The sequence below is a fragment of the Schistocerca gregaria genome, chromosome 5, assembly GCF_023897955.1.
Source record: "Schistocerca gregaria isolate iqSchGreg1 chromosome 5, iqSchGreg1.2, whole genome shotgun sequence".
Classification (NCBI taxonomy): domain Eukaryota; kingdom Metazoa; phylum Arthropoda; class Insecta; order Orthoptera; family Acrididae; genus Schistocerca; species Schistocerca gregaria.
The window spans coordinates 565,582,786-565,595,131 of record NC_064924.1 but is presented as its reverse complement, the minus strand read 5'-3'; the positions used below and the strand labels follow the sequence as shown (position 1 = coordinate 565,595,131).

Genomic DNA, 12,346 nt, shown 5'->3' with positions numbered 1-12,346 from the left:
AAATTTTCCACTTATTTGCCAACTGTTTTGCTGCCTTAACAATTCTTTTAAATATAATTTACAGGATATAACATGTTGAATGAAATCAGCGTCTTTATTATATTTTAATTCTCTGCAAAGTTGCCTTTTCCTTTCACTGGAATTTTATTCTTTGAGGGATCCACTGTAATTTATTTGTAACTTTGCTGCTGCAGAGTCTAGGTGAAAATGTTTCATAAAGACACCAAGAAAACTATTTAGGATTTTTAAAAATTTTTCTTCACTCTACTTACAATGATCAAAAGACTATTTTTTCTCTTTTAGCTTATTACTAAACATTAATGAGTTTTCTTTGCTAAAAGTTTTCACACTTCTGCCTGTGGCAGCTCAATGAACAATGCATAATTATATGAAATACCTAAATGTAGACAAAATTTACACACATCTTTATGTATGTAATTATTTAAAACATTGTCAGTACCGGGTGCTGGTTGCCCACTGTCCTTGGTAGTTTCCAAGAGATTCAATTTGAATGCATGTTTCTTTACCAAGTCAGTAAATCGTGAAGTATAAGTACTATCACATGTGATATCAATATTTAGATCAGCAGCTATTAGAATTTTTTCTCTCTACAGAGGTCTTCTAGCATAAACTTAGATAACAACAATTCTGTATATTGGGATACTGTATATTGAAACTACTATAACATTTACTGGTAAGTCCACTATTTCTACACAACAGCTGTAAAACAGACATTTAAATAATTAAAACAATTTCTGGTTTCATAATTTTTATCACTATGCAGAAACATACACCAACCTCTACCTAACTTGTTTTCCCTGCAAAAACTGCTTCCTAACCCGAAATTCCCAGTTTTTGATTCAAATTTTAATTGTGTTCTCAGTAAAACAATACTCATTTAAACAAACAGCTCTAATATTTGCACATTCTGACAGAATGATTTCCAATTTGTCTATTTTGGAGCTTGTTTGAAGTGTCAGTGTTTAAACCAATTATGTTCCAGTACATAACATTTCTACTTTGACTATTACTTATACGCTGCAGCACATTTATTGCCAGATAATGGTTTGGTTCTGTCTTTCTTATACCTACAGAAGTTTTTCACCCCATCACTGCTTACTAGCCCTTATTTTCTATAACATGGCGAGATCAGTGGACATATTGCTTAATTTTTTGAGCCTAACCTATTAAGATTGTATTGTATTGTATTTTTTATTGGTCCTGTTGTCTACATAGCAGCTTATACATAAGACATTGGACAAGTCAAGTTATAAATAAACAGGCTGAAAGTCGTTTCAAGGAATACATATTTAAGGTTACAATAATACACTTTTCACGTAAGATGTCGACCATCTTTGGCAAGACACTTTGCACTTAGATATTTGTTGGGATCAATGAAAATGACTCCTAGTTTATTGCATTGTTCTTTAATATAGCCATTTATTCACTGCACGTAGCTATCATTCACCAATATCCTTTACACAGTGCCACTGACTATTATTCTGGGACTCATGTAGAGGCTTCTGGACATTTGGATAAGGTTCCTTGTGTATTTTACAATTTCTTCTTCACTGTTGCTTTGAAGGGAATTTATTTGCACTTGGATAAAAACATCTTTTGGGTTCCTGTTATGCTTATCATTTACACTCCCTCTTGAATTTAAGATGTTGTTTAAATGTTCATGCAACTGACTCATCCTGATGCCTGGTCAGACATCAAATGTCGATTTTGGTGACTTATGTTTTTTAACAATGAGTAATCTATGATAAAAAAATTGATTTTCTGTCTTACTGTGATGCTTCTTTTTGTCCTTCATGTACATTATACTGGTCCACTTATATTTGTTTAGTTCTTCCATATCTTCAGTTTCTTTTTCTTCCGTAATGGTAGCTGGGTTGTTTTGTAATTGATCAACTATATCACTCTACGCATTTGATGATGTACATCTATTTACCATCAGAGTTTTTTCACAAAGAAGTTTTCACATTCTAATGCAATATTTTCCTGCTTTTTTTCAGAGCATCAGTGTTACCTTGAAGAACACAAATAATTTCACCTTTAGCACTTAACGTGCATGTTAATTGCACATTATGCCACTTATACATTTGAGGCATGTCCACTGACTATTGTCATTTATAAATTTCAGACACATTTTTGCATACTTAAAATATAACTAAAGTTGAACTTAATGCACTGAATTCCTTTGACTACATATTTTTCACATTTCCTGCATGAGGAACCATTTCATTTCAACTAACTGTGGATCACTGTATCACTGTACAGTCTTCCTGGTGCCATTCTGCCTACATACCATGCCATGTCCTTTCAAAAGGACTATCCCCACATTTGCCTTGAGAGATTTAGGGAAATCATGGAAAATGGCTGAGCATGGATTTGAACCATCGCGCTCCAGAGTGCAAGTCCAGTACGTTAACAACTCCATCACCTTGCTTGGTACAAGGCTCTGGAAACAGCCCACAGCATTATTCCTTGTATTTAGCACCACAGATTGACATAGCACTTTTTGAGGAATTCCTAGCTTATAGAAATTTGCTTTGGTTGTTGCCCCCCAAATTTCTATTCCACAGTTGAGGTGTGAAGAAAATAAAGTGTGGTGTGCTGTCTTTAGAACTACAGTATCTTTGGAAAACTTGCTATCATTAACTGCAAATATATGCTTAGATAAATTATATGTTAAAGAGCCATCATCCACATCCCATTTCAGACTGCTTTGTATGGTTAAACCAAGGAATTTACACTAATTTTTTTCCATTTCACTATCAAAGTATAGTTTAATTTCATTGAGTCTGTTGTTGTTGAACTTCATGAGATGTGTACTACTGCTGTTTTCATTTAGGTGGCTTTCATTTAAATATTGAAAAATTTCAGTTGTCACAGTATTGCAATGGGTCTGTGGTGTCAATAGGTCATATTGACCATGAACAACATGATCTCTGACTGAGATCGGACAGTCGAGCCACCATGTTATTCTAGCAGTCTGCATTTATGTCTCTTACTGTGTACATGTGTATGACTACTGTGGAAATATATATTTATGTACAGATATTTGTGGGACACTTTGTTCAGTATACCCATACACGCATCCCATTTCTATACTGGTGATTCTGAAGTTGGCACGTCTTCCGCAACTACCGCGCCGGGTGTTGTAGCATCAACAGGTTATATGCACGCCACCATGGCTGCCTCACCTAACTCGTTGTTCGAAGATTTGAAAGCTCAACAATGATCGCCGGACCTTTTCATTCCTTCACCAATGACCGGTTCTACATTAATTCACAGTGATTCATGATCTCCAGCCACATTAACCTCAAACTTTGTCGCTCTACAATGGTCGAGTGCTACAATGCTAACACAAACAATGGACTCGGGTTTCATGTCACTGGACTGTGCTCTCCAACGTGTGAAGTTTGAAGTGAACAGTATTCAGAACTGTGAACCTACTGATCGATCGTATGATGCTCAAAGTGATCTACATTCGCACACGTACTTTGACTCTCAACGGGCCGCAACGACAGTTATTGTAGTGCCGTGTGCGGTGCTGCCATTACCGCAAAACACACCCGGACACTATCAACTGTAACCTGGTGTGGTTTTGCCTCATTTGCAAACTAATATAGGACATTTTAATGTGCACTATTCTCCATACTCACCCCCCAGACCGATCGCTCAAGTGCATCATTCAGTGTTTCGCCTTCCAATGGCATCTTACCACACCGAAGTGACTTTCTGCAAGTTCCACTTGTCATTTATAGTCTGAGCTCACGGGATTGTCTTCAACATGTGCGGAGAACTCAAACTTTTGTCATACTCCCTCCTACCACCCCCCACACTCGCAGGGGCCCCCCGTTCCAGCTGCTCAGCCGCTCGCCTCTCCCACAGCACCGCCTCTGTCTGCCACACCAGCCTTCCGTGTTATTTCCAAGGTGGCTCAATTCAAATCAGTGGCTGTAGCCTACAACCCAGTTTAAGGGACCTCAATGCCTACCGTGAAACTGCCCGTTCCCACGGTACCGACCGTGTCAGCCGCGTTGTGTTTTTGTGACACATCAAGGACAATGTCCACAGTTGCTGCGGACATTTTTGCCAGTAACACACCTGTGCCTACCAAGTCAGCCTGCTGTGTAGCCTCTCCCATCATGGATCTGATGGTTTTCCAAGAGAAACCAAAGCTGCCTTCGACCCCACCTCCAAGTCGTCTGCTGAAGCTGCCACATTTATACGAGGACAATCTAGTTTCATGATTTGCACTTGTTGATCATATTTTCAAGTTGCAACATGTGTCAAATGACAACTCTAAATTCCTGTGTCTCGTCATGCACCTCCAAAATAATTCAGACTTAACTTGTGATCTACTCCTCTCACCACTGTTTCCATTGAAATATGAGTTTGTGAAGAAGACGATCATCGAACGACTCGCCTTCTCACCACAAGAATTAATCATCAAGATCTTGTATGAGGAACACCTGGGGGGCCAAACCCCATCACATCTGTGGCACCGCGTTTGGTTACATGTGAGTGAGCATACCACGCCAAGCATCACTCTGTGGGTTGTGTGGTCTGCCAAGCTGCCTACTGACCTACAGATCCACCTGCTACCACACTCCTTCGAGCCAATTGGCTCTCATTTCTGTATCGTAGACCAACTGTGTTCATTGCTATGACAACGCCAGCCAGCTCACCGCTCACCGCTAGTTGGCACAACTGCTCCCACTTACTGGCCTCTGCTGGCAGAGGCAGGGCTCGCTCCACCTCCACGCCTTCTACATCGCGTGGCAGCATCCGTTCACTCTCTCCACCATCCGAGCACTCCAGGATCACCCACACACCATATGTACTGGTATACATGCCAGAACAAATTGATGAGGACAAGCCTCCTCCGTTTCCTCAGTCACCACCACCAGCACCACATCTGGCTCATCCGTACTGCTGGTACCAGAAGGTTTTCAGCAAGGATGCTAAGAAGTGCCGGTTACCTTGTAAACACCGACCACAGGATCTAAAAGACACTGAGTCCTGCGGGGAACCCTACGGGCGTCCTCATACATTGCACTCCATCCACTCGTCTACCCTGCTGAGCAGTTGTTTGTACGTGACTGACATTTTGTCACGGCTCAGTTTCCTAATTGATACCTACATCGATGGCTCTCCGCGTCTTTTCACTGAAGAGGTCACTTATACGAGCTGTCAACGCATCAACATTACAAACCTCAGGCTCTGTCAAAGTTACGGTGCACCTATCTCATTCTCTGTGTTTTCCGTGGACTTTCTACATTGCTGACATAGATGAATCAATTCTATGTATGGATATTTTGTCCCATTACAAACTCTCTCTGAATGAATTTCAGGGTTCAGTGCGACACCAGTCCACTAACACTCAGATACTGAGCTCCCGCACTTTTGTTCTCCACTCTGCTTCTCTCGTGACATGTGAGTTAGTACACGAGTGGTCCGCCCTTGTGGGTGACATTGTGACCTGTGAAACTAATCTACTGTTAGAATACAACTCAGTGGAACAGCTCCACCGGGACAACACTGGGCTGAAAAATGCATCGCACACACCTACAACAACGAGCTTGTCACGGCTCGTAACTCGCCGCTAAAACTATAGTCCACAGTTCTGCCACCTAATCGAGCTTCTAATGCCGACTCCAGCTCAGATGCTCATCAGGTTCGTCCAAACACATTAATTGTGTGTGACGATTCGCTTCCGGTAGACTCAGCACCACCGACACCCTTGCCACATTCAGTGCCTTGTGTTTCAAACAGTGTTTCTAATGACAGTTGTGCGCGCAACGCAACCACTCACACTGCTCAAGTAGCTGCTCCGCGTGTTGATAAACATTCCCTCTCTCTCACGCGCTATTTACGTGACTTGGCAGCCATCACTGTTCCACGCGCGACGCCATCGCCACTCTCGCCCGCACCGGTTATCAAGTGCAAGGTTGACAGCAGACACTCACCGCGCATTCCGACCTGCTCCTTGTTGCATGTGCAGCTGCCCTCTCCACACAAGCCACGCTCACGTACAAGGCATGTGACTTTCGGGTTGCCCTTTGCCACTTGCACTAATGGCTACGACTCATCGTGCCCTACTTGTCCAAAAACTTCACATCAGGGCAATGATCAGTCTCATGTGCAGTTCTCAGTTTCTTCCATCACTGACAGAATGACACACAAGATAGTTACCACCACTGGCCCTCCTATTACGCACAAGATTAGATGCCTCAACCCTTTTAAGTTGCATGCGGCCAGGCAGCAATTTAACAAACTTTTGGCGGCAGGTATCCTGCAACCGCCAGACAGCAACTTGTCTTCACCGATTCACCTCACCCTCAAACACAATGGTTCTTTCCAAATGTGTAGTGATTACAGGTGTCTAAATGCTCGTACTGTCATGGATATTACCCCATGCCTAACATACATGATTTCACTCATATGTTATTGACTGTAAACGTGCCTACCACCAGATTCCCATAGCACCGGAAGACATCCCTAAAACAGCTATTACCATGCCGCTTGGTTTGTTCCATTACAACTTCATGCCATTCGGCCTGAAAAATGCAGTGCAAATGTGGCAGCGATTCATTGACTCCATCTTATGACAGTTCGAGTTTTTGCTTTGCATATCTGGAGGAAATACTCATTTTCAGCAAGTTGGCTGAGGAACATAAAAATAATTTATCTGTGGTCCTCCAGACCTCGAAATCCAATGGCATAGAGGTCAACAAAGACAAATTCCAATTGCACCAGCCTTCTGTCACTTTCTTGGTTACACTGTCTCCACCAATCAAATGCAGCCTCCCAAATCTTGTGTGCAGACCATCATGTCAGTGCTGTCCCCTGGTACTTACAAAGAATTCTGATATTTCCTGGGCACAATAAATTACTAACGTCGTCACCTGCCCTCTTCTGCCGCTGTGCAGGCCCCGCTGACAGACTCACTGTCGGGTAAACAGACTTCAGGACTCAAACCCATTTGCTGGACTGCACCTATTCTGGAGGCCTTCAATGCACTAAAGACTTCTTTAGCTCACACACTGACGCTTGGCCATCTCAACCCCTCGGCCAGGTTGTTCATCACTGCGGTACCACAGCAACGCAAGGCAGACACGGTTTCCCCTCTTCATTTCTTCTCTAAAAAACTATCAACAGCTCAGAAGAAATACTCCACTTTCAATAGAGAACTCCTTGAGATCTACAAGGCTGTCAAACACTTCTGCCTCATGTGGAGGGTCGCTTGTTCATCATCCTCAATGATCACAAACCACTCGCAGATGCAGTCTGCAACCCCCCCTCCCCCCCCAGGACCCACCCCCTCAGCGTTTCCACCACTTTGATCTAGTCTCCCAATTGACAACTGACTTTTGCTAGATCAAAGGCATGGACAACATTGCCCTAGATTTTTTCTCGCAGATCAATACTATTCCACGCATCATAGACTTATCTAACCTGGCCACCCTAAAAGCCTTCGACAAGGAATCTCAAGCTCTCCTTGTGGACCCTCAAACATCCCTTGTGTTTGCCAATGCTAAATTCCCTGGTGTTGTGGACGAGGTGTGATGCTACTCTTCTACCGGTACCTTATGTCTGTTGCTCCTCCCCCCCCCCCCCCCCCCCCCCCGCCTCCTCTCTTCCCCTGTGCCGGCAGGCCTTCGACATGCTGCATAACTTCGCTCACCCTGTTGTCCACGCTACTACATGGCTCGTCTCCAAGCGTTTAGTTTGGAAAAATATAAAAAATGGGACTGTCAGACCCGGGCACGTAGCTGCGTCCCCTGTCAACACAACAAAATCGCCCACCACCCCACCAGTGGGCAGGTTCAACATTCCCCCAGGACGATTTCGCCATGTACTTATCGCTCTTATTGATCCTCTTCCACCATTGGGGGGGGGGGGGGGGGGGGGCACAGATACATTCTATCCACAATCGACTGCATGTCCTTCTGAGTAGAGGCAGTTTGTTTACCTAACATCACGGTTTAGACCATGGCCAAGGGTTTCATAGAAGCATTGATTACTAGTTTCAGTTGTCCGACCACCACCACCACCAATCAGGTTCGGCAGTTTGAGTCGTCCGTGTTCACCATTTTATGTAACATCTGCTGGCCATAAAGAAAATTCATACCACAGGCTACCACCAACAAAGCAAAGGGTTGGTAGAATGGTGGTACTGCACACTTAAAACAGCCCTCAGGGCCACGAGTACCTCTGGTCCGAAGCCCTTCCATGGGTGCTCCTGGGCCTCTGCTCAACTTTCAAGCCCGACTTATAGGTAACTATCTCAGAATTCGCTTTCGGGGAGAACTCTGTCCTACCAGGTGAACTCATTCAACCTCAGGTACCCAAAGATTTCCCCCCCCTGCCCGGATTTCATAAATCGCATGCACACTCATTTCAAACATGCGTACCTGCACCCACCTATTATCCTCTCCCCACCAGACACTTAAGTGCCAACCACTCGCAACACTTCTCCCATGTGATGCTGAGAGATGATTCGGTCCGACAACCACTACAACCACCTTCTCTTGGCCTCTTTAAAATCCTCCAGCAGGGCGCAATAACTTTCGATTTCATCCTCAAAGACTCTCCCCAAACTGTTTTACACCGACTCAAACCAGCAATCATGGACCCCGATGCCCCCCTGCTGGCTCAGTCAGATTCTTCTAATGACTCTCTCACCAGTCTCTCTCCCACCATGGAGTCCAACAACATTTATCCTCGGGTCACCACGCCAATTTTTTCACCCGATGCCTCCCCATCGCCATTTGCGGGTTTCTCGGATATGTCAATCTCCACCATGTGTGTGCAACATACCCCCCACATCGCATGGACGACATTTCAATCGTAACTCTCGATGACCGAGTTCACATTCTACTCACAAACACCATGACCTCTCCACCCGACGATCAGCTACACTTCAGTGTTGTGCATATGCTCAACCTCCCTCGTGAGTGCGACCCGACAACAATCCGTGCCTTCATCTCACTGGACGGCTCGGTTAGCATCTGGGCTTGCCACACCTACACCCTGCCATCCACCGTTCCGCCCCCCTGCTCACAGGCCAGCCGCCTCATTATCTGCCCTCGCTGGCTCAATGGCTTTGAAGTGGACCTGCCTGCCATTGTTCCGCCTCCGCACCCCACCCTGGTCAAGGTGGAGGTCCTGGTTGTGCATCTACCATCTCGTACGATTACCAACAGCATCAATGCCCACACTTTCTCCAGCCAACACTCACTTGTGGTACTCCATATTGTGGGGGAGGGGGAGAGGGGGGTGCTGTGTGGTCATATCAACCATTAACAACATGATCATTGACTGAAATTGGACATTCAAGCTGCCATGTTATTCTAACAGTGTGCATTTATGTCTCCTACTGTGTACTGTGTACAACTACTGTGAAAATATATATTTATGTGCAGATATTTGTGGGGCAGTCTGTACTTCTACACGCATCCCATTCCCATAGGTCTCGAGTTCTTTAAATGATTGATTTTTAGGCATGATGGATGTATCACCTGCATTCAGAACTACTTAGGAACTTAGAGAGTAATATTGAATGTCATTTGCATAAATCAAAAACAGAAGAGGGCCATATACCAAGCCTTATGGCACAACATATTTTATTGTAACAATTTTAGATTTGTGAACACAGCTCCAAGTTGTAAGCAGTAGTACACACTGTCTAAGGCTTTCTCAAGGTAATGTAATGTTTGAAAACTACAACAGATTCCAAACACGTAAATCAACAAGCACTGCAACAGTGCAGTTAATTGCAATTAACTGTACTGTTGCCATGCTAGTTGATTTATGTGTTTGAAATCTATCATAGTTTTCAAACACTATATTTATTGACAAAAATTTATAATTTTATTGTACATGACTTTTTCAACTATTTTGCAGAAGACAGGAAGCACTGAGACTTTCAGTTTTGTATTTCTCAGATAGCGTTAGTGATCAAGAGTGAACAAACTCTTGGGGAGCTGTTATAGCAACAAGTTGCTTCTTCAGGAAAGAGGGAAGGAGAGGGAAAGACGAAAGGATGTGGGTTTTAAGGGAGAGGGTAAGGAGTCATTCCAATAGATGGGAAAGACTGGGTCTGTGTGCAATGAGAGGAGGTTGAGGTTTGTTGGAAAGGTTGTGGAGGGTGAGTGAGTTGCCTTTCTGGAGGTGGAAACCAGGAGATTGGATAGTTTTTTGAGGTGGAGGATGGCATGCTGTTTACCAAGTGGGAAAGTGCCGGTAGATAGGGACAATAAATAAAACACACAAACACAAACACAGAATTTATAGCTTTCGCAACCGACGGTTGCTTCTTCAGGAAAGAGGGAAGGAGAGGGAAAGACGAAAGGATGTGGGTTTTAAGGGAGAGGGTAAGGAGTCATTCCAATAGATGGGCAAGACTGGGTCTGTGTGCAATGAGAGGAGGTTGAGGTTTGTTGGAAAGGTTGTGGAGGGTGAGTGGGTTGCCTTTCCGGAGGTGGGAAACCAGGAGATTGGATAGCTTTTTGAGGTGGAGGGTGGCATGCTGTTTACCAAGTGGGAAAGCGCCAGTAGATAGGCACAGTAAATAAAACACACACACAGAATTTCTAGCTTTCGCAACCGATCACCTGCCACCCTACCTAAAACCTCTTTCCTTGTCACCTTAGCCAGATTCATCCTGACCCACAACTTCTTCACTTTTGAAGGCCAGACATACCAACAATTAAAGGGAACAGCCATGGGTACCAGGATGGCCCCCTCGTATGCCAACCTATTTATGGGTCACTTAGAGGAAGCCTTCTTGGTTACCAAAGCCTGCCAACCCAAAGTTTGGTACAGATTTATTGACGACATCTTCATGATCTGGACTCACAGTAAAGAACAACTCCTGAATTTCCTCTCCAACCTCAACTCCTTTGTTTCCATCAGATTCACCTGGTCCTACTCCAAATCCCATGCCACTTTCCTTGACGTTGACCTCCTTCTGTCCAATGACCAGCTTCACACATCCGTACAAATCAAACCCACCAACAAGCAACAGTACCTCCATTATGACAGCTGCCACCCATTCCATATCAAACGGTTCCTTCCCTACAGCCTAGGCCTTCGTGGCAAACGAATCTGCTCCAGTCCTGAATCCCTGAACCATTACACCAACAACCTGAAAACAGCTTTCGCATCCCACAACTACCCTCCCGACCTGGTACAGAAGCAAATAACCAGAGCCACTTCCTCATCCCCTCAAACCCAGAACCTCTCACAGAAGAACCCTAAAAGTGCCCCACTTGTGACAGGATACTTCCCGGGACTGGATCAGACTCTGAATGTGCCTCTGCAGCAGGGATACGACTTCCTAAAATCCTGCCCCGAAATGAAATCTATCCTTCATGAAATCCTCCCCACTCCACCAAGAGTGTCTTTCCGCCATCCACCTAACCTTCGTAACCTCTTGGTTCATCCCTGTGTCCCTATGAAATCCCCAAACCACCTTCCCTACCCTCTGGCTCCTACCCTTGTAACCGCCCCCAGTGTAAAACCTGTCCTATGCACCTTCCCACCACCACCTACTCCAGTGCTGTAACCCGGAAGGTGTACACGAACAAAGGCAGAGCCACGTGTGAAAGCACCCACGTGATTTACCAACTGACCTGCCTACACTGTGACGCTTTCTATGTGGGAATGGCCAGCAACAAACAGTCCATTCGCATGAATGGACACAGGCAGACAGTTTTTGTTGGTAATGAGGATCACCCTGTGGCTAAACATGCCTTGGTGCACAGCCAGCACATCTTGGCACAGTGTTACACCGTCCGGGTTATCTGGATACTTCCCACAAACACCAACCTATCCGAACTCCGGAGATGGGAACTCGCCCTTCAGTATATCCTCTCTTCTCGATATCCGCCAGGCCTCAACCTCCGCTAATTTCAAGTTGCCACCACTCATACCTCACCTGTCTTTCAACAACTTCTTTGCCTCTGTACTTCGGCCTCGACTGACATCTCTGCCCGAACTCTTTGCCTTTACAAATGTCTGCTTGTGTCTGTGTATGTGTGGATGGATATGTGTGTGTGTGTGAGTGTACACCTGTCCTTTTTTCCCCCTAAGGGAAGTCTTTCTGCTCCCGGGATTGGAATGACTCCTTACCCTGTCCCTTAAAACCCACATCCTTTCGTCTTTCCCTCTCCTTCCCTCTTTCCTGAAGAAGCAACCGTCGGTTGCGAAAGCTAGAAATTCTGTGTGTGTGTTTTATTTATTGTGCCTATCTACCAGCGCTTTCCCACTTGGTAAGTCTTGGAATCTTTGTTTTTAATATAAAAACAAAGATGATGTGACTTACCAA

The 12,346-nt window shown here is 44.6% G+C and overlaps 1 protein-coding gene across 1 annotated transcript in view; it reads left to right on the top strand.

The window, feature by feature from the left end:
* The window catches only part of LOC126272885 (golgin subfamily A member 8Q-like), a 219,559-nt gene that overhangs the window by 166,803 nt on the left and 40,410 nt on the right, over nt 1-12,346 (top strand). The window lies entirely within an intron of this gene.